Source organism: Hermetia illucens, chromosome 1, assembly GCF_905115235.1.
Source record: "Hermetia illucens chromosome 1, iHerIll2.2.curated.20191125, whole genome shotgun sequence".
In the NCBI taxonomy this organism is placed as follows: Eukaryota; Metazoa; Arthropoda; class Insecta; order Diptera; family Stratiomyidae; genus Hermetia; species Hermetia illucens.
Window position 1 is genome coordinate 1,037,379 of NC_051849.1, and position 19,446 is coordinate 1,056,824.

General features: G+C 43.3%; 1 protein-coding gene across 3 annotated transcripts in view; it reads right to left on the reverse strand.

The window, feature by feature from the left end:
* Positions 1-17,481, reverse strand: part of LOC119647306 (titin-like) — an 85,248-nt gene extending 67,767 nt beyond the window's left edge. Inside the window, exon 1 of one of the 3 annotated variants that reach the window (XM_038048216.1) lies at positions 16,810-17,464. The gene's annotated coding sequence lies outside the window, so the exon portion shown is untranslated. Of the gene's footprint in view, positions 1-16,809 lie in introns of all 3 variants that reach the window. The other 2 variants (XM_038048219.1, XM_038048220.1) reach the window with 2 other exon arrangements.
* Between the last annotated feature and the right edge of the window lie 1,965 nt (positions 17,482-19,446).

The following is a 19,446-nucleotide window of genomic DNA, read 5'->3' on the forward strand; positions in this document are numbered from 1 at the left end:
ATTAACTTTCTAAAGGTTAAACGTTCCAAAATGAGACTATCAAGTCCGCCCATACAAGCGGTCCTGTTATACTTATTACTTAGCGTGCATGGCGTATTCACTCTATCAAAAACTTTTAAGGTGTATTTTTCATGCAAGCTTGCATTCAATTTCGTCAGTTCTACGAGAAAGGAGAGGTATCAAGATATATTAGCAAGAATGCTCACATAATAGCACCCACGCCATCTTCGAAATTTAGCGTGGTTTCGGATGCTTGCGGTCCCCTTGAAATGTTCATATGCGGACGAAATGAATTTCGCTAATTAGCACAAGCCATATATGTACATTCAGTATTCAGCGAAAGTGAAGAGTGCGAGGTGTATCATCTGGAAGCAACGTAAACTTAATTTAATTAACCGTGGTCTTGTTTCCAAGTACACTATGCACGGAACAATTAGCGAGGTAGATAAATTCGGAGTCAGCGCCATTACCAGCCATCCGTATTCCAGTGAGTTGATTAGTGCTTGGAAATCTCCTCACTCTATAGATACGTGACACTCTGCCTCACCATATGGAGATGTGGACTAGCCGGCTCCCTGGCTCGTTGTATCATGCACATCATGTGTAATAATATCATGCAAGCAAGCAATACGTTTTCCGTTTTAAATTATTTTTTTTAGTTTTAAGTACTACCATTATGAACTCGAGTGTCAAGTCCCACCCGGCGTCGGTCTCCCGCTTAGATCATCAGCTCACCTAAAACCCATGCCGGCTTCAGCTGATGGGAGCGTTTATTGGCATAGTTCGGTCGTCGCACCCCCTTTTCGAAACTCCGCAGTACAACCTCAACAACTAGCTACATGTGCACATGAATCATCGCCCGCCACCCCAAAACACAACACTCATCGTTCGGAAAAGTCAAACACGCCCAAGGTAAAAGCAGCAATTTCATATTATTTTTTCTCATTCTTGGCGACGCATCACGACGCAGATTTTCACGGCCGTGAAGTGTTTCAGAGTTGCCGTCAAATATCCTTGCTATCGAGAGACCAATTTAGTTGAGTTCTAGAGCGGAGAATCTACTTTTATCATTGCACAAATATTTGTTTAAATGCCTCAATGGAAAGAAACTATTAATTGTACTCCTTTGGATTTTATTGCTATATCAACAATTATTTATTCAGAACGAGTCGAGGGTAGTTTTAAATGGCTATGAAGATTTCAAATGTTATGAATATTTAAAGTCCAATTTCCAAATGGAGATCATATAACAGAGAGCGTGGTAGGAGATATTGCCTAAAATATAAAATGATTAATTATAATCTCACCCAGTTTCTCACGGGACATGGAGGATATCTCCAATACCTCCGCCCCGTGATGCAATACCTTATGGTGGTTCCGCGGGGCAGGGAGGGAGTCGGGGGTGGTTTTAGTGGGTAAAAATCCCACACGCTGGTGTGTCCAGACCAGTGTCTTTTTGAAGATTTCCACCTCCTCAACAAAAAAAAAAAAAGACAGACAGAGAGATGTTTTTTACATCTTCTATAGCACAAATTCCGCAGCTCCATATCGCGGCTTTGCTGTTTTTGTTAGCTACCCATACTCCTTTATGAAGATTTTCATATTGTTCGCATACAATAGCTACGTCGACATTATTTTCAAACACGCTCTGGGAGAACAGGTCTTGGGCCGCTCGACAGTGGTTCAGATTTAGTTGCATAAACTTCATTTGTGCTTATTTATGAACGCCTTTCTGAATACTGGGCAATTACTGCTTCCTGCAATGTGGGTGCTGTCGCTATTTTTCATTTCGACACAGAACACGCATTTGGGCTTTCCGTTGCAATCCTTCGCAAAATGGCCTTGCTCTCCGCACTTGCGGCACAGACTAGGTCTGTCTTGTGAGCTGGTACAGGCTTTCGCAATGTGGCCGAACTGCCAGTACTTAAAACATTTATGCACCTGACTTTGCTCTCGTATCCGGCAAACCACCCATCCAATACGAACTTTACCTGCTGCTATCGCCTTTTTTGCTGCTTTGACAGGAAGACTTATCGACGCTATCTGTGTGTCCCCGTACGCCTTCCTAAGTCGTAGCACATTGGCCTCGCTCACTGACTGTAGTCCTAATTGAGATTGCAAGGCTTCACAGATCTCCGACTTCGTGGCGATTTCATCCAAGTCCTTACATTCTATCACCACTGAAAACATCCAGAGAAGGATTTACACGTGCCAAAATAGGAGGTATATACGTCTATAGTTGTTACGCAGCCCCGAGCCTCACGCTGGAGGAATTCACTTTGATGCTTGAGAAACTATCTTTTGATGCCAGGCGCTATAATCCCAAAATAATTGCCGGTGATTTCAACTCATGGACAGAAGAATGGGGAAGCAGAAAAACAAATGCAAGGGGGCAAATACTGCTAGAGGCATTCTCGCGTCTAAATGTCGTACTTGCGAACTCTGGGAGAGCCAACACATACCGGAGGGGAGAATTACAATCGGTAGTAGACCTCACTTTCGTCAGTGACACCCTTATCAAAGACTTGCAGTGGCATGTTAGCGAAGAGTACACACACAGCGATCATCAGGCTATTGTCTTCCAAACCTCGCGTAGGAATTATATGAAGTCACCAAAAAGAATAACGATGAGCTGGGTAACTAACAAATTCGATGAAGAAATGTTCAAGGAGGTACTTCTAGATGACACATTAGTATCGGGAAGTGCACAAGAAAAAGCTTTACAGGCCGCGGAAAAATTGCAGCGGGCATGCGATGCCTCTATGTCACGGCGTAGCGCTTTCCGAAGACGCTGAAAATAAGACCCCAGAGCCAGATGGAATCCCGAATATCGCCTTGAAAGTGGCAGCCAGGTCAGCACCAGGTATGTTTGCCAAAGTTTTTACGGCATGCCTTAGAGAAGGAGAATTCCCCGAGCAATGGAAGCTGCAAAAGTTGATACTTATTCCGTAGCCAGGTAAACCATTGGGAGACCCCTCATCATATCGACCGATATGTTTGGTCAATACCATTGGTAAACTATTTGAACGAGTATTATACAACAGGCTGCTCGCTGTTGCGGAAAAGGAAGGAGGCCTATCCGACAACCAATTCGGGTTTCGTACGGGGAGATCAACCATCGATGCAATCAGCATGATGACTGGCCTGGCTCGCGCTGCAATACAAGATGACAAATGCTGCGCAGTGGTGACACTCGATGTAAAAAATGCATTCAACACTGCAAAGTGGACGAAAATCGTAGAGGCTCTAACCAAACTAAAGGTTCCAAAGTACATTGTACGCATCGTTGTTGCATTTCTTCTTGGAAGAAGATTATATTGCGACTCGGACGATGGAGAGAAATTATTCCCAATGACGTACGGCGTACCACAGGGGTCTGTCTTAGGTCCCTTACTGTGGTTAATTATGTACAACGGAGTGCTGGCGCTACGCTTTCCTAACGGCGTGACAACTATTGGCTTTGCGGACGATATCGGGCTAAACAATAGTGGCAAAACGCTTAGACGAGATCGAAATCTATGCAAATGATGCGATATGGGAGATCAATTCCTGGTTGAAAAAGTCCGGTCTATCACTTGCTGAACATAAACGGAACTAGTGCTAATCAGCAAAAGAAGGAAAGACACGACCGTGAAAACTAAAGTTGGTGAAAAAACAATTTATTCCCAAGAGTCGCTTAAATATTTGGGAGTAATGATTGACAAAAGACTCAACTTTAAAAAACACATTGAGTGCGCTGCAACTAAAGCATCTTCCATCGCTGTAACGATCTCGAGGATACTACCGAACATTGGTGGACCAAGACAAAGTGGACGTCGTCTTATTTCAAGGGTAGTTAGTTCCGTGCTACTCTACGCAGCTCCAGTTTGGGCAACCGTTCTGGAAAACAAATCAAACTGCGGAAAACTAGGAATGGCGTATCGACTAAGTGCACTCCGGGTATGCAGTGCTTATCGAACGACATCAGGAGAAGCAGCATATGTACTGGCAGGGACAATCCCCATAGACATCTTGGCGGATCAAGGTCGGCATCTCTACGACAATATGCATGCAACCGGTGAGTCTATTGTACTTCGATGGCAACTAGCACGACGAGAATCCATCGCAAAATGGCAAAAGAGATGGAACGAGGCACAAACTGGCCGTTGGACCTATCGTATCATTCCACACATTCGAAGATGGATGGAAAGGAATCACGGGGAACTAAGCTACGAGCTAACACAGTTTTTAAGTGGACATGGAGGTTATCGGGCTTATCTTTATCGATTTGGACACGACGAGTCACCATGGTGCCCAAGATGTGGTAACGTGGCTGAGAATGCGGAACAATAATGGGCCGCAGTTAAGAACTGATCCAACCCCACGATGCAATGCTTACAGCAGTCCCGTGGGGAGAGTGGAAGAAGAAGGAGGTGGTTTTAGTGAGTAGAAGTCTTTGTAAACACAAAACGTTAAAAAAGAAGTCGTCTCAATGCTTGTGAAGTGGAATGCCACTTCATCCAGGTTGCGCTAATGCGTGAAGCAATTTCATAACACAGTTCTCCATTGGCCATTGGTCCAAAATATTTAAATCGCATAGTTCTGGGCAGCGGACTACCATTGACAATGATAGGGCCTGTTTCATGGGGATCGGTCATCAAAAACTCAGTTTTATTCAAATTCAATCGGGAACCGTGTTGTCTCAGGCGATCATTCCATTTGGGCTAGTTGCTAGAGATCATTTTTGCTATGAGACGTCAGGATACACATCATCGCATAAAGCAGTGTGTATGGCACTAAATGTTGGATGTTCCGTGTGACAATCTCCATAACAAGAGGAATGGTGAGAGGGCGCTTCCTTGATGAACACCGACAGAGGCTAAAATTGTAACTTCCTCCAAACTACAACTTTTACAACAGAAGTATTCAATATCCTTTTTGCGCTTGTGTCGGCTTTTGGCAAGTCGATACAGATCTCTCTCGCCATACCGAGTGTCCAGTTTATCGGAAAAATTTGTGTAATGGACCACTCCTGTGACTGCGATCACTTTCTTTTTGCTTCCTGGTTGGCATTCTTGTAAATTTGCCAATTGACGAGCGTTTTCTCGTTTCTTGTCACAAATCTTTATTTCAACATCGTCATTCGAAAGGCAGGTATGTCAGTTGATGAACCCTTCACCTGGCTTGATGGACCCAAGGGTTGCATAGGCGGTTTTTGGATCATATCTTTAACTTGGTTTTAGAATTCTACCACGTTCATTATGGTTGGTAATCGCGTCTTTCTTCTCACATTTATGTTAATACGTGGGGGGCCAGTGCGTTCCTCATTCTGTTTTATCGGTGGCCTGATTCGCAAGACGGAAATCAACGATCGATGTTCATCACCGGATCACCGGAACCATAACTAGTAGCAGAACTTTGGAAATTTAAGCATGTTGCGAAGGAAAAAATGAGAAAAGTTTCGGTCAATTTAAGGTAGGCTACTACAAACATTTTCTCAGGCTTGCATGAATTGGCCGAAGCTAATATTACGCACTACGTAACCCGTTTGGTAGTGTGGGCGAGGTACAAACTAGTCGAAGAGAGCTGCGGAAGGCAATCCGTAAAAGTAAACGGAATTTCTTTAAATAACTATATGAACAGGCCGACATCAACCCGTGGAACCTATAGAGCGGTAATGGCTAAGTTGAAAGGAAGCAGGGCCCCACAGATAAAGTGCCCAGTTTGGCTGGACGGAATACCGAACGTGGGTTTGAAGGCGGCGATAAAAGCAAGACCAGAGTGGTTTGCTCCGACTTTCAATACCTACTTGGAAGAGGACATCTTCCTGATTCAGCAGAAAAGGCAAATGCTGGTGCTATTAACAAAGAGTAGTAAACAACCTATAGAGCCGTCGTCGTATCGTTCCATTTCTTAGCTGGACGTATGGGAAAGTTGCTGGAGCGCATTATATGCAACAGGTTGCTCCTAGTTGGAGAGGAAGCAGAAGAAATGTCCACACAACGATACCATTTTCGCGCCGGCCGATCAACGGTGGATGCGACGTAGGCCCAGTTGAATATTCGGTAATGGGCGGGGTACCTCAAGGATCAGTGCTGGGCCTACTATTCTGGAATGTGACGTATGACCATGTACTGCGCATCAAACCTCGACGACAAGCTAGAATTATCAGCTATGCGGACGACATCGCAATAGTTCTAGTAGACAAACACCTGAAGGAAGACATGTGAAACGTCAATTAGGCTGATGAAGGATTGGTTGGTATCACATGGATGAGATTTGGCGGAACATAAAACTTAGGTTGTACTGATCAGCAGCCGTAAACTGAAATAAATTCTACGGTTTCGTGTGGGCCAGCATGTGATAGGGTCCAAGCTTTTCATCAAATACCTCGACGTTATGCTGAATCATCAGTTGACCTTCAAGGAACACTTGAACTACGTGGGCGAGAAAGAGAACGGCTTTGCAATCAATGACGGTGGTAAAATATCGGCGTCTTATGAAAATATAGACGACTTGCGTTTTTACTGTTCGCACTATAAAATGTAGGAAGATGGGACAATTGTTTGATGAACTATGCATTCATAATATTGTAATATGGTCATGGGTGTCCGCAAAATCGACTATACCCTCGCGACTATTGCAGGTGACTGCAATCATGATATAGTCATCAGCGCGTTAGTTACAGGTTTTTGCATCGAGAGGTTGCCAGAAGGCATGCTTCTTGGCATCAGATCGACCTGTCTGTGGTGCGTACCTGGTGAAGAAGTGAATAGTGCAACCATTTGATCATCAACAAACGGTTATCAAAATGTTCGACTTATTTAATGGCATCACTGAAACCGAACCAATGCCAACACCGTATTGAGTCTGTGGGATATCAAAATAAACAAGTTTATAGACATTTTTACTACGTTCCTGTTCTATGTCGCACTTGACCATCGGGTTTCTTGTAGAGCGCAGATATCATTGCTTCGAAGGGCTTTTTCGAGTTCGTCGGTATTTCCAGTGAGGATGCCAATATTTAGCATTTTTTGCTTGGACTAATTTACTTACATCCTGATGTCATCCGTACGTCAAGACCCCTTGTCTATTTCTCGACAGGACCAGACTGACGTGAACGTCCTATCGTTTTTCCCGAGGATTATGATTCAACACAATCATTTTATTTCTAAGGACATTGGACGCATTTGCTTGGTCGGCCTGTCGCAGGACCTGTCACCAACCTGTTCTCCCTTGGTGAAATCCGGTAGGGTTTAGTATAGTGGAATAACTCCAACTATACTTTATTTATCTTTTTCCCTGATCTCAGCACTTTATTTTTGTTTTACTGAGGATAGTACAAAGTTTGTCGCCTCAAACCCTCCCCCTTTGCCTGACCTTGAGAACACCACGTTATTCATTCTACCTCTGGGCAAGTTGGTCGAGATCAGTTTTGCTGTGTGACGCTAGGAAAGCACAATCTATATAAGCAGTGACAAGAACAAAGTGGAATGGTGAGGGGGGCACTTCCTCGAATTCATTATTCGACATTAAGCAGTTTTGATGTATCCGCAACATTTCGGACCTTACTGTTTGGATTGCGTCAGAGCAATTTAACCGAGGGCACCAATTTCTCTAGTACTAGGCGTTCCCGGATCACTTTGTGCGGTGCATGGTCAAACGCCTTGTTTAAACTCAGGGACACAATGTAGCAAGGACGATATTTCTGACGATGTTTCTCCATGTGTAACTGTGTAGTTCGGGACAGGATAATAATCTGAACGATTTCGCAAAAGCGACTGTCAAAATGTTCATGGTATAGGATAACAAGCGGTTGATAATTTCTAAATTCTGCTGAATTGCCTTTCTGTTTTCCATACTATTCATTCAAATGGTGTTCTGCAGCTCCCTCCGCCCTCCCCCTATAATAGATGCAAGAACTTCCTAGATCAGAGTGTTGAGTCCAAGCTCTCCGCTCTTCAGAACTTAGCTGCAATATTGTCAGTTCCTGCTGCTTTCCTCGATTTCATTCGTTTGATCGCCTTCTCGTCTTCCTTGAGACTGACAGACGAAATTGCTCCAAATGTCGGTTATGCTTGCGAAAGTGGTGAATCAGCAAATTCTTCGAGGACAGTGGGCGTTTACCACGTATACACCATCGTTTTCATGCAAGTTATGGCATTGCACCATTATGGGCATCATTAAGATAAATTACTGTAAGATTCGCAGCATTATCGGGGACCGTTTTACTACTAGAAGCAGGTTTAGACCCATTGACCATACCATCGCATTAAAACTTTTGACCTAGTTTTGAGTACATCTGCTCAAGCATCGCGTTAGTAACTCATCTTCGTTTAACCAATTTACAATGAGATTTTACTGCCTTAGATAGTATATTTGGCATTGCTGGACCATGCCCGCAATTACTTTCATCTTCTTTGATTGCCTTTCATGCCAAACACTCCATGAACTCCCTCCCTCGGGTATAAATTATGTTGGGGTTTATCGTTTTTAGAAATTTTGTTATATATACAGGTTTTTTTTCATATCTCCTATTGAGTAACTGTTTCTACGCCATTTTTATAATATATTGTAATATGAAAGACCGATGAAATCAATTTAATTGGGAGAAACACGAGTTACTCACGACAAAACCTATTTGGCGTTTTCTAACAGACTTTTTGGCATCAGCTCATATTCTAGGATGAATTTCCAAGTACCAAAGACATCTAATGACATATTTTAAAAGATTAATAAACGAAGATAATCTATAACACATTATTAGCCATCAAATGAACTCTAAAGTTAAATGGCGAAATTTGCTCCCAAATCATCTGCAATTCCGCGCCAAGACTTTATTCACAAAATGCGCTTTTTAGTCATTCAAAAAAATTTCTTCACAAAAATACTTTTGGACATAATTTTTAAGGTTTTGTGTAAAACAAAACCTTATTAAAATTCATTCATTGTCTGTCTGTGACACGGACTTTTCTCCAAGACGGCTAAACTGATCTGAACGAAATTTGGTGGACATATGGGAACTATGAAATCCCGCGCATACAGGGAGTGATATAAATTTATGTGGAGTTTAAAGTTGGACTGCTGGGCTATAAGCAAAGGGGGAATGTACTTTTTTTTTATCGAATATAGTCATGTGGGGTATCAAATGAAAGGTCTCGATTAGTACTTTCCGAATCCTTTCACGGGTAAATTGTAAAGTGCGCGAGTAAGGAGTCCAAAAGTAAACACTTAAAATGAGACAGGACTCATTTTCGGAAAACTACCCAAACTAAAAATTCGAAAATATCAGGATGCTGTCCTTATATGAAATGTAGGCCTCAAAATATGTCCCGATATCTGCTCAAATAAACTTACCAATAGTACAGCCCCTGTTCACTGAATTAGGATCAGTCAATTTTTTTCACAATTCTCTGGGAATTTTATCTGTGACATTCTAGAAATGTGGGTTTTCTTAATTATGGTCATTTTGCGCTATAAACTAGAACGATAAAATCTTATCAGGAAAATCCAATACTCTTATCTCTTCCCCCCGGGACACAGTTTTATTACCTCACGTCCCTCCTACCTGTTTTATGCGATTCTCATAAGGGTATTTAAACTAATTAAAGGACCACTATTCATTATCCTTTTGTATATATTTGGAGAATAATTATTGGCAATTTACTGAAGAGTTGCGTGAAGTTGTTTGGAGGTACAGAAAAGTTGTGGTTTTTTAAGACAAAAATGTAATTGGATGAAATTTCAAAATGGGAAGGTGTAAGGACATTAGTATTGAAAAAAGGAGCGTGGTACTTGCTTTATTAAGGACACAATATATGTTCCTTTCGAGATAGCGCAAGGAGGGAAAAGGTTTCTCATCAAATAGTGAGCCAAATCCGCAGGATGGGCATCAACAATAAAGGATAAGTTCGCAACGTGAAATTATTGCACAGATTTGTGAGGAGCATTTTTCTACTTTAAGAACCCTGCATCAGAGACTTTAAGAAGAGTTAATACACATTTTGGAAATGGCATTAAGGAGCAGATCATACAAAGGAAATTTAAGATCGAGAAGTATGGCAAAAAAGCCTGAGCTGACCGCGAAAATGAAGAAAGTCAGGCACCGTTGAAGAATGGAAAAAAGTAATTGCCCTTTGATTTGCATATTTCTGTTTTTTTCTAAAAAGAATATTTTTAAAAAAATGCTTTTTCTTTTGTTCCATTTAGATAGCACTTAGCCCCGAGTGTAAGCTGCAGGCGGGTACAGAGAGCCCCCAATATGTTCAAAAGAGATCATTAAAGCAGTTTAATGAAGGTTGCAGTGTCCGGATAGCTGAGTGGTTAGAGCACAAAGCTATCGTACGGAGGGTCACGTTTCAAATCTCACTGGTGGCAGTGGGATTTGTATCGTGATTTGACGTCGGATACCAGTCGACTCAGCTGTGAATGAGTCAAATCAGGGTAATAATCTCGGGCGAGCGCAATGCTGACCACATTGCCTCCTAGTGTACTGTTACGGTCTTGAATGAAGTGCTCTAACACACTTCAAGGCCCTGATCCAATATGGATTGTTGCGCGAACGATTATTATTATTATTATAATGAAGGTTGCGTTTCAACAAGAATCAAATATCCACCTCCAACAGCGCTTTGAATACTCATCTCCCTCCATGGGCTTGGTAAGGAAGAGAGCACCCCTGCCAATATCAGACGTCATTGCCGACATCTTGACCTCTAATTTTAATTACCTGAGACACTGCAGATTTTCTACTCTGTATATGCAAAGAGGTGCACCTTCCCATCACGCTAAATCCTGCCTTAATTTGTTAAATACCAACAATATCCTGATTCTTCCTAGACCTAGCAATTTTCTAGATCTTAATCCCGTGGAAAATGTTTGGAGCCTATTGAAATCGAAAGTTTATTCCTCTCCTAATCCTACTATAGACGTTGTCAAAGCAAAAAAAATAACGACATTACCAAGGATATTATTGACCGCTGCTAGGAAACTCTCAAACAAAATTAGGGCTGTTATTAGTGTGAAAGGTGGTTCCAAAAAATATATATAAGAATTTATTTGCTTTTATCGTTAATAAAATAATAGAGAATGCAAAGAAAATAGTTTTTATTTTTAATCTCACTTAAAAAAAAAATTGAAAGGAAGAAAATTGAATTTTGGCGAAAGCGTTAGTGGTCCTAATTCGATGAACAGGGATTGTATTTTACCAACTTTTAGAAATTGACTGAAAAACCCCCTTTTAAGTTCATCCTAGGAGTACCGCACTAGCAAGAAAGAGGACAATATCTCGCATACATATGTCAAATTTCATGGAAATCCAACTATTTGCGCCAAACTTATAGCTCAGCAATTTGGCGCGAATTTAGTGCATCATAAGCCATGCAAATAAGATGCTGACGTCATAATTAACGAGAACAATTAACATTCGACTGAAATATTAAAGTCAGATATATGAAGATGATAGCATGATAGCATAGCCAGGGTAAAACTGTACACGGCCATGAGAGAATTCGGTATCCCGACGAAATTAATAAGAGTGACTAGGCTGACCCTGACCAATGTGCGAGGCCAGATAAAAGACCATTCGATATCAACAACGATCTACGACATGGGGATGCCCTATTATGCGTCCTCTTTAACCTGGCCCTCGAAAAAGTGATCTGTGATGCTGAGGTAAATGCAAGAGCTACGATCTTCTTTAACTCCACCCAACTACTGGCCTATGCTGCCGATATCGACATCATGGGAAGAACCACCCGAGACGTACAAACTGCCTTCATCCAGATCGAGCAGGCGGCGCGAGATCTTGGGCTGCACATCAATGAAGGCAAGACAAAATATATGGTGGCAACGTCGGCACCGAAAACCAACCAACTAACATCAAACCGCACTGGTCAAACGGGAAGAATAAAGATAGGAGAAAATAACTTTGACACCGTTGACAATTTCTTCGTCGAAAATCACAACCGATAATAGTTACGATGATGAAATCTGCGCACAATTGTTGGCAGCCAACAGAGCCTACTTCAGCTTACAAAAACTGTTCCGCTCGAAACGTCTCACCATAGGGTCAAAGCTCTTACTTCTTTTTCTTCAGCCTTTGTCCCGTTCACAAGCGGGGTCGGCTCGTCGTGATCGGCTTCGCCATTTGGCTCTATAGAATGCCTGATCTGGGTGCAATATCGAGGCTTTCAAATCCCCATCCAGCGTGTCAAACCACCGTTGCTTAGGTCTGCCTTTTGGTCGTTTACCATCGACTTCAATGTTCAGACCAATCTTGGGAAGTGAATTCTCGTTTGCACGATTTGCGTGACCATACCATCGAAGACGCCTCTCTCGCAACTTTTCACGATCGGTACAACCCCATAACGATCGCGGATATCCTCATTTCGGATGTGATCTAAACGTGTGACGCCACTAGTCCAACGTCTCCATTACCGCAAGACGCCGTTCATTGTCTTTTATAGTCGGCCAACACTCAGAACCATAGAGAGCGACTGGACGGACGACATTGCAGTAAATTTTAGATTTGAGACGTTCGTTGATACGTCGATCACAAAGGACACTAGTTGTGGAACGCCACTTCATCCAGGTTGCGTTAATGCGTGAAGCAATTTCATAACGCAGTTCTCCATTGGCTGATAGCGTTGACCCGAGGTATTTAAATCGCTCAGTTCTGGGCAGATCACTGCCGCTGACAGTGATTGTGCCTGTTTCATGAGGATCGGTTGTCAAAATTCAGTTTTGTTTAAATTCAATCTGAGACCGTGTTGTTTGAGGCGATCATTCCATTTTTGAACAAGTTGCTCGAGATCATTTTTGCTATCAGATGCTAGGAAAAACATCATCTGCATAAAGCAGTGTGTAGGGCGCTGGACGTTGGATATCTCGTGTGACGGTGTCCATAACAAGGACAAAGAGGAGTGGTGAGAGGGCACTTCCTTGATGAACTCCAATAGAGACACGAAGCGGTTTTGATACACCCGCCATACTTCGAACTTTACTTTTCGGATCGTGGTAGAGCAATTGAATCCAGCGCACGAGTTCTTCTGGCACGAAGTGTTGTCGTAAAGCATATCAGATGAGTTCGTGTGGTACACGGTCCAAACGCTTTCTCTAGATCCAGAAAGGCAATATAAAGAGGGCGATGCTTCTCACGGTGTTTCTCCATGAGTAATCGCGCAGCGTGTATTGCGTCAGCAGTTCCGCAGTTCTTGACAAATCTGGCTTGATTCACGGTTATTTCAACGATTTCGCGAATACGGTTGTCAAGAATGCGTTCAAAAATCTTCATGGTATGGGAAAGTAACCGGATCGGACGGTAATTTGAACATTCTGCTGGGCTACCTTTCTTTTTCCATATTGGAACAGTGGTACTTTCTTGCCAGTCAGATGGTGTTCTTCCTTCCTGAATAACCCGGTTAAAGAATTCACTGAGCCACAGTGTTGGGTCCCAGCTCTTCGCTTTCCAGAGCTCAGATGCGATGTCGTCAGGTCCTGTTGCTTTCCCCGATTTCATTTGTTTTATTGCCTCCTCGACTTCAGTTGCGCTGACTGGTGGAACTGCTCCAAATGTCGGCAATGATTGTGGAAGTGGAGGATGAGCAAATTCTTCAGTTGAAATCTGCTCGAAGTATTCTCGCCATCTATCCGTTGCGGCTCGACGTTTGGTAAGCAAAGTACCGTTCTTGTCATTAACACAACAGAAGTGTTCGATATCCTGTGTGCGTTCATCACGGCTTTTAGCAAGTCGATACAGATCTCTCTCGCCATCCCGAGTGTCAAGTTTATCGTAAAAATTTTTGAAATGGTTCGCTCGGGTGACAGCGACCGCTTTCTTTGCTTCCCGGTTGACATTCTTATAAATTTGCCAATTAGCAGGCGTTTTATCGTCGAGAAATTTGTGGTAGAGGCGTTTCTTTTCACGGACCTTCATTTCAACATCATCATTCCAAAGCCAAGTATCTCGGTTGATGTACCGCTTACCCGGCTTGATGACCCCGAGGGTTGCAGAGACCGCTTTGTGGATCGTGTCTTTCATTTGTTTCCATGATTCGTCCACATTCGTAATGGTTGGCAATCGTATGAGTGAGACCGTTTCTTCTTTCTTCTCACCAAATCGCCACCATTTAATGCGCGGCGGGCCAGTGCGTTCCTCACGCTGTTTTATCGGTGGCTTAATTCGCAGGACGGCAATCAACGGCCGTTGTTGAGGTGCGATGGTCTCATAGGGAACGACTTTGCAATCAGTGACAGTGGTAAAATGTTGGCGTCTTATGAGAATATAGTCGATTTGCGTTTTATTGTTCCCACTATAAAATGTGGGAAGATGAGACAATCGTTTGATGAACCATGTATTCATAAGTACAAGGTCATGGGTGTCCGCAAAATCGATTATACGCTCACCACCTTCATTGCGCGCTCCGAACCCCTTTCCCCCATGGCACCTGTTACCGTCTGCCTTTTCACCCACATGACCATTAAGGTCGCCGGCAATGATTATGTAATCGTCAGCAGGCACGTGATAAGTCTTTTCATCGAGAAGTTGCCAGAAGGCATCTTTCTCGGCATCAGGTCGACCTGTCTATGGTGCATACGCGGTGAAGAAGTGAATAGTGCGATCAGCTGATATAATGGTGAGCTTCATCAGTCGATCATCAAATCGTTCGACTTCTTTAATGGCATCACGGAAACCCTCTGAGATGGCAATGCCAACACCATATTGAGTGTGTGGGTTACCAAAATAGAGAAGTTTGTAGCCATTTTTACCGCGTTCGCGTTCAATGTCCCCGCTTTTGGCACCACACCATCGAGTTTCTTGCAGAGCGCAGATGTCAATGCACCTTTTCCGAAGGGCTCTTGCGAGTTCCTCCGTCTTTTCAGTTAGGGTACCAACCTTTAGCGTGCAGACACGTATTTGTTTTGTTCGTTGTGTGCGGACTAATTTGCTTACGTCCTGACGCCGTCCATGCGTCAAGAACCCTTGCCCATTTCTCGACAGGACCGGGGCCCGTCCTGCCTCGTCGACTGAGGTGGACGCCCTAGCATTTCTCCGAGGCTTGTGACTCAATCCGATCATCATGTTTGTAACGACATTCTATGGATGAGGATGATCCCACCCGGAAAGTCTCCAGCCCTTTTACCGTTTGCTGCTATTAAGTGAGCCTGTTTTTGGTGAACTTTTTCGCATTTGCTAATAATTTTGAACTCCTAAGTGTGAAGCGTATGGAATTAGCTACAATCGATGGAGTATTTTGAAGAGCAAATTACTGGCGTAAATAGCAGCTGACGCAATTGAATTTTAAATTGTTATGCAAGTGCTACCACGCACTCAAAGTTCCTCACATAGGGAAACACAAAGACTTTTATATCTGAAGCGTCGAGTTTCCGGTTTCCCGACTTGTTAAATAGCTAAGAAAGCATTTTTGCCAATAAAATAAAAATGGCCAACAAAATCACAAGGTGGTATTGCCCCTTAAATTTGTTTCCCACCGGAATTGATTGAAAAATAATGTCATTATTGCTAGAGTGATAAGCAATTTCCTGTGCAGAAAACTGCTTTCTTACTTTTTCCAAGTGGACTTCTGTGTATGTCTATGCACTTCCTAAACCCCACCGTTGCCTCCATTTTCAAGATAAAGCACATCCACTTTATTGCAATACATCGTTCCTGCATTTATTTGGAAGTCGGTGTGCTCGTGAGTTTCCACTTGGTCCTTGCTCTTACCTTCTCGTTTCGATGTCACATTAAATCATTTGGAGGAACTCCCCGTCAACATGAAGACCAGTAAGTCCACATGTATGCAGAGCCTTCCATCGACCCGGAAGAGGTCATGATTTGGAACCAGTTTCCAACACGCACTACCGGAGGCTATCAACGCGTGATACTTTCTCGGAGGAAGTGTTGATGGTCTTTTTATCAGGCCAAGAAAGATATGCGCAGCCATATGGTGTGCGGCCGCAGCTGCAATTAGTCACGGGGCACTCCTGCACTTTGAGGAGCGAAGTATGCAAGACACCTATACAGTTTCAGTCATTTTTCTCAGTTGGAAGAAGTTTTTTGTGTAAAGGGGAGAAATGATAGGTGAAAACTTTTAAATTAAATATCGAATATGCGATTGGTTTCAGAGCAGGAAAGGTTCGTGCGCAGCAACCCTGTCTCAGCGCATTCATCTCATTTCGGTGATGACACACGCTCGCACGGCACCGTATTCGCACCATTGTCACAGCCGCCTGCAGCGACACCGCCAGCCCAAATTCTAATTACACTAATTAGATTCGCACTAGATTTCCTCGGCCTGTCGCTACTTGTCCGCGGCGCCCAACTGGAATCTTGTTGGAGTGCGGATCTTCTCATTCTAATCAGCGTGCGAGACAACCATTTTCGCGAAATTCTTGTGAAATGCAGTCATCACCATTCGCACAGACCACCGGCAGCCGACATTTTCACCAATTCGGCAATCGCCGGCCGCCACTCTTTTCTCTGCCGGCTAGCGCCCAAAGCGGCACTCCGTTCGGCTGCGAGCCGGCTGCCACAACTGCGCCGCGCCTAGTCCAGGCGGTGGCGGAACAGAGGAAAAGGCCGGGGCCGGAGCCGGTTCCTGCCCGCTGCCGTCCGCACCCTACGCAAATACTTTCCCTGCATTCTTCCTTTTTCGGCAGCCACGGCCGCGGTAACGAGCAAGTACGCGAAGTGCATGTCGAGCGCAGCCGGCCGCCCCGTGGCCGCAGCAATGGCCTCCACTCGACGTTCGCAACAAGGAAAGGCACCCGGACCGGGACCGGAACCCGGCGAAAGTGCACTCTGCACCGTGCAAGAACTTTACTTACCTTAGTGTAAGCGTAGGTAAAACAAGAGCTCCAAATCAAGGCCGCAGGTTATTCACCGGGACTGGCTGACGTCTTCGATGCGTCCAGGAAACTACTCACATCCACGAATCACGGGCCGTGCAAAAAACGGACGAATGCACTACAAAACGTATCGAAAAACGACCACGGTTCATATACAAAACAGGTAAAACACTAGCTACGACGTTCGCAGGAATATCACAAAAAAAGTACACAAATCACAGACGATTTCGCTATTCAACTCGCCAACTGTCCGTTCAAGGCTCCCCGACTCTGCACCGGACCAGGAGGAAAATTCAATTCAATTCAAATTCAAATTGGAAATTGAATGGAGTGCGAAGTGCGCCGTTCTGGCCGCTGCTTGCGAAAATTCCTTTTGTCTGACTACTCACAGCAATTGCGTGGGGCTGCCGCTGCTTGCCTGCTTGATTGTCTGTTCGCCGATTAATTTCCACCCAAAAACGAGTAAAGAAAGCACACGATTGAATTCACTGAATTTTCTGAACCACTTCTCGGTCCGCGACTGTCTGGTGTCTTGTCTTCTTGCCTGACTCAACACTTGCCCAGACTGTACATCGCTCCGGCCACCGTGTACCGTTCACTGCACGAATTACACGATTTTATGTACACGAAGTGCGATGCGATGATGCGATCAGCCCCCGTCGCCGGCGACTGAGTTGCCGCTTCGCAGTGCAACCTCCTTGTCCGTGATGGATAAGGAGAATGGCTGTTCTTCGCAAGGAGCTCACTCGTTTTTCTGGTGTGCCAGCGAAGTATATTACACACTCATTATTATAGCTTAATTGATGATAAGCTGGAGCCGATATGGTACAAGTGACGAAAGTACTCACAATACTTCGAGTAGCAAAAATGAGTAGTTCTATGGTCTTTTTATATATTAATGTGCAACGCTAATTGATAAGGATCTAGAAAAAGCGCCCAAAGTGGGAATTCACCAGTTATTAGGAAAAGTCTATTATCTCCATTTTTAAGCTTTTGTGTAAAACAAAACCTTATTAAAATCGATTCAATGTCTGTCTGTCTGTCACACGCACTTTTCTCCAGAACGGCTAAACCGATCCGAACGAAATTTGGTGGACAGATGGGAGCTATGAAATCCCACGCATACAGCGAGTGGGATGAATTTAGGTGGAGTTTAAAGGGGGGCTCCCCATACATGCAAAAGGGGGATTCAAAATTTTTTTTCACCGGATATAGTTGTGTAGGGTATCAAATGAAAGGTCTCGATTTGTACTTTCCGAAACTGACATTAGTTTTGGCATAAATTGCAAAGTGCGTGAGTAAGGAGTCAAAATGTAGGCACTTGAAGTGAGACAGGACTCATTTTCGGAAACTACCCAAACTTAAAATCCGAAAAAAAATCAGGGTGGTGCGCCTAGATGAAATCTAGGCCTCAAAATATGTCCCATTCCGATATCTGCTCAAATAAACTTACTAATAGTATATGACTACTTTTTAGAAAGTTACTGAAAAACTCCCCTTAAGTTCATCCTAGGACTTCCGAATTTTGTACCAGCATAGAGGACAATATTTCGTATATACCTGCTAAATTTCGTGGAAATCTGACAATTAACGCCAAAGTCATAGCAGTTCAAACTTAGCAATTTCGCGCGAATTTATCGCTTCCAAAGCCATGCAAATAAGATGCTGACGTCATAATTAACCGGAATAATTGACATTCGCGTGAAATATTAAAGTCGCATTTATGAAGAATCTACTTATCTGAAGCCCTTTTAAGGTTTTGTGTAAAACACTTATGTGAAATCTAATCTTCGAGAGATGTCCCATTCCGGTATCTGCTCAAATAAATTTACAACTTTTAGATATTGACTAGAAAACTCCCCTTAAGTTCATCCTAGGTGAACTAAATTTTGCACCGGCATAGAGGACAGTCTCGGGCATACACATGCCAAGTTCCATAAAAATCCAACTATTAGTGTCAAAGTTATACATATAAGTTCAAACTTATCAATTTCGTGCTAATTAACAGCATCCTAAGCCATACAAATAAGATGCTGACGTCATAATTAACGAGAATAATTGAAATTCGAGAGAAATATTAAAATTCCATTCAAGAAGAATTTAATTCTGCCTAGCCCTTTTCATTTATATTTGATGTTCGTTAAATTGTTGGCATTTGCTAATAATATTAAACTCAGGGTGTGGAGCGTATGAGGTTGACCATTATCAACATAGGACTTTCCATCAAATGATTTATTTAAATCGCTTTCTAGAAAATAGAGAGCAATGGAATTTTTAGCTATATTACACGGAGCTGTCGTGCATTCGTCGCTCCTCACATCTTTTTCTTTTTGTTCAGCCTTCAGTTCACAAGCGGGGTCGACTCGTTGTGATTGGTATCGTCATTTTATTTTATCAAATGCCTGATCAGGATTTAATTTCGAGACCTTTAAATCCCCATCCCGCGTATCAAGCCACCATTGTTTTGGCCGGCTTTTTGGTTGCTTACCATTCCTTTCGATGTTCTGACCAATACTGGTTGTTGAATTCTCGTTAGCGTGAATTACGTGACCACACCATCGAAAACGCCTCTCTTGTAGTTTTTCCACGATCGATGCAAACCCATCTCGATCGCGG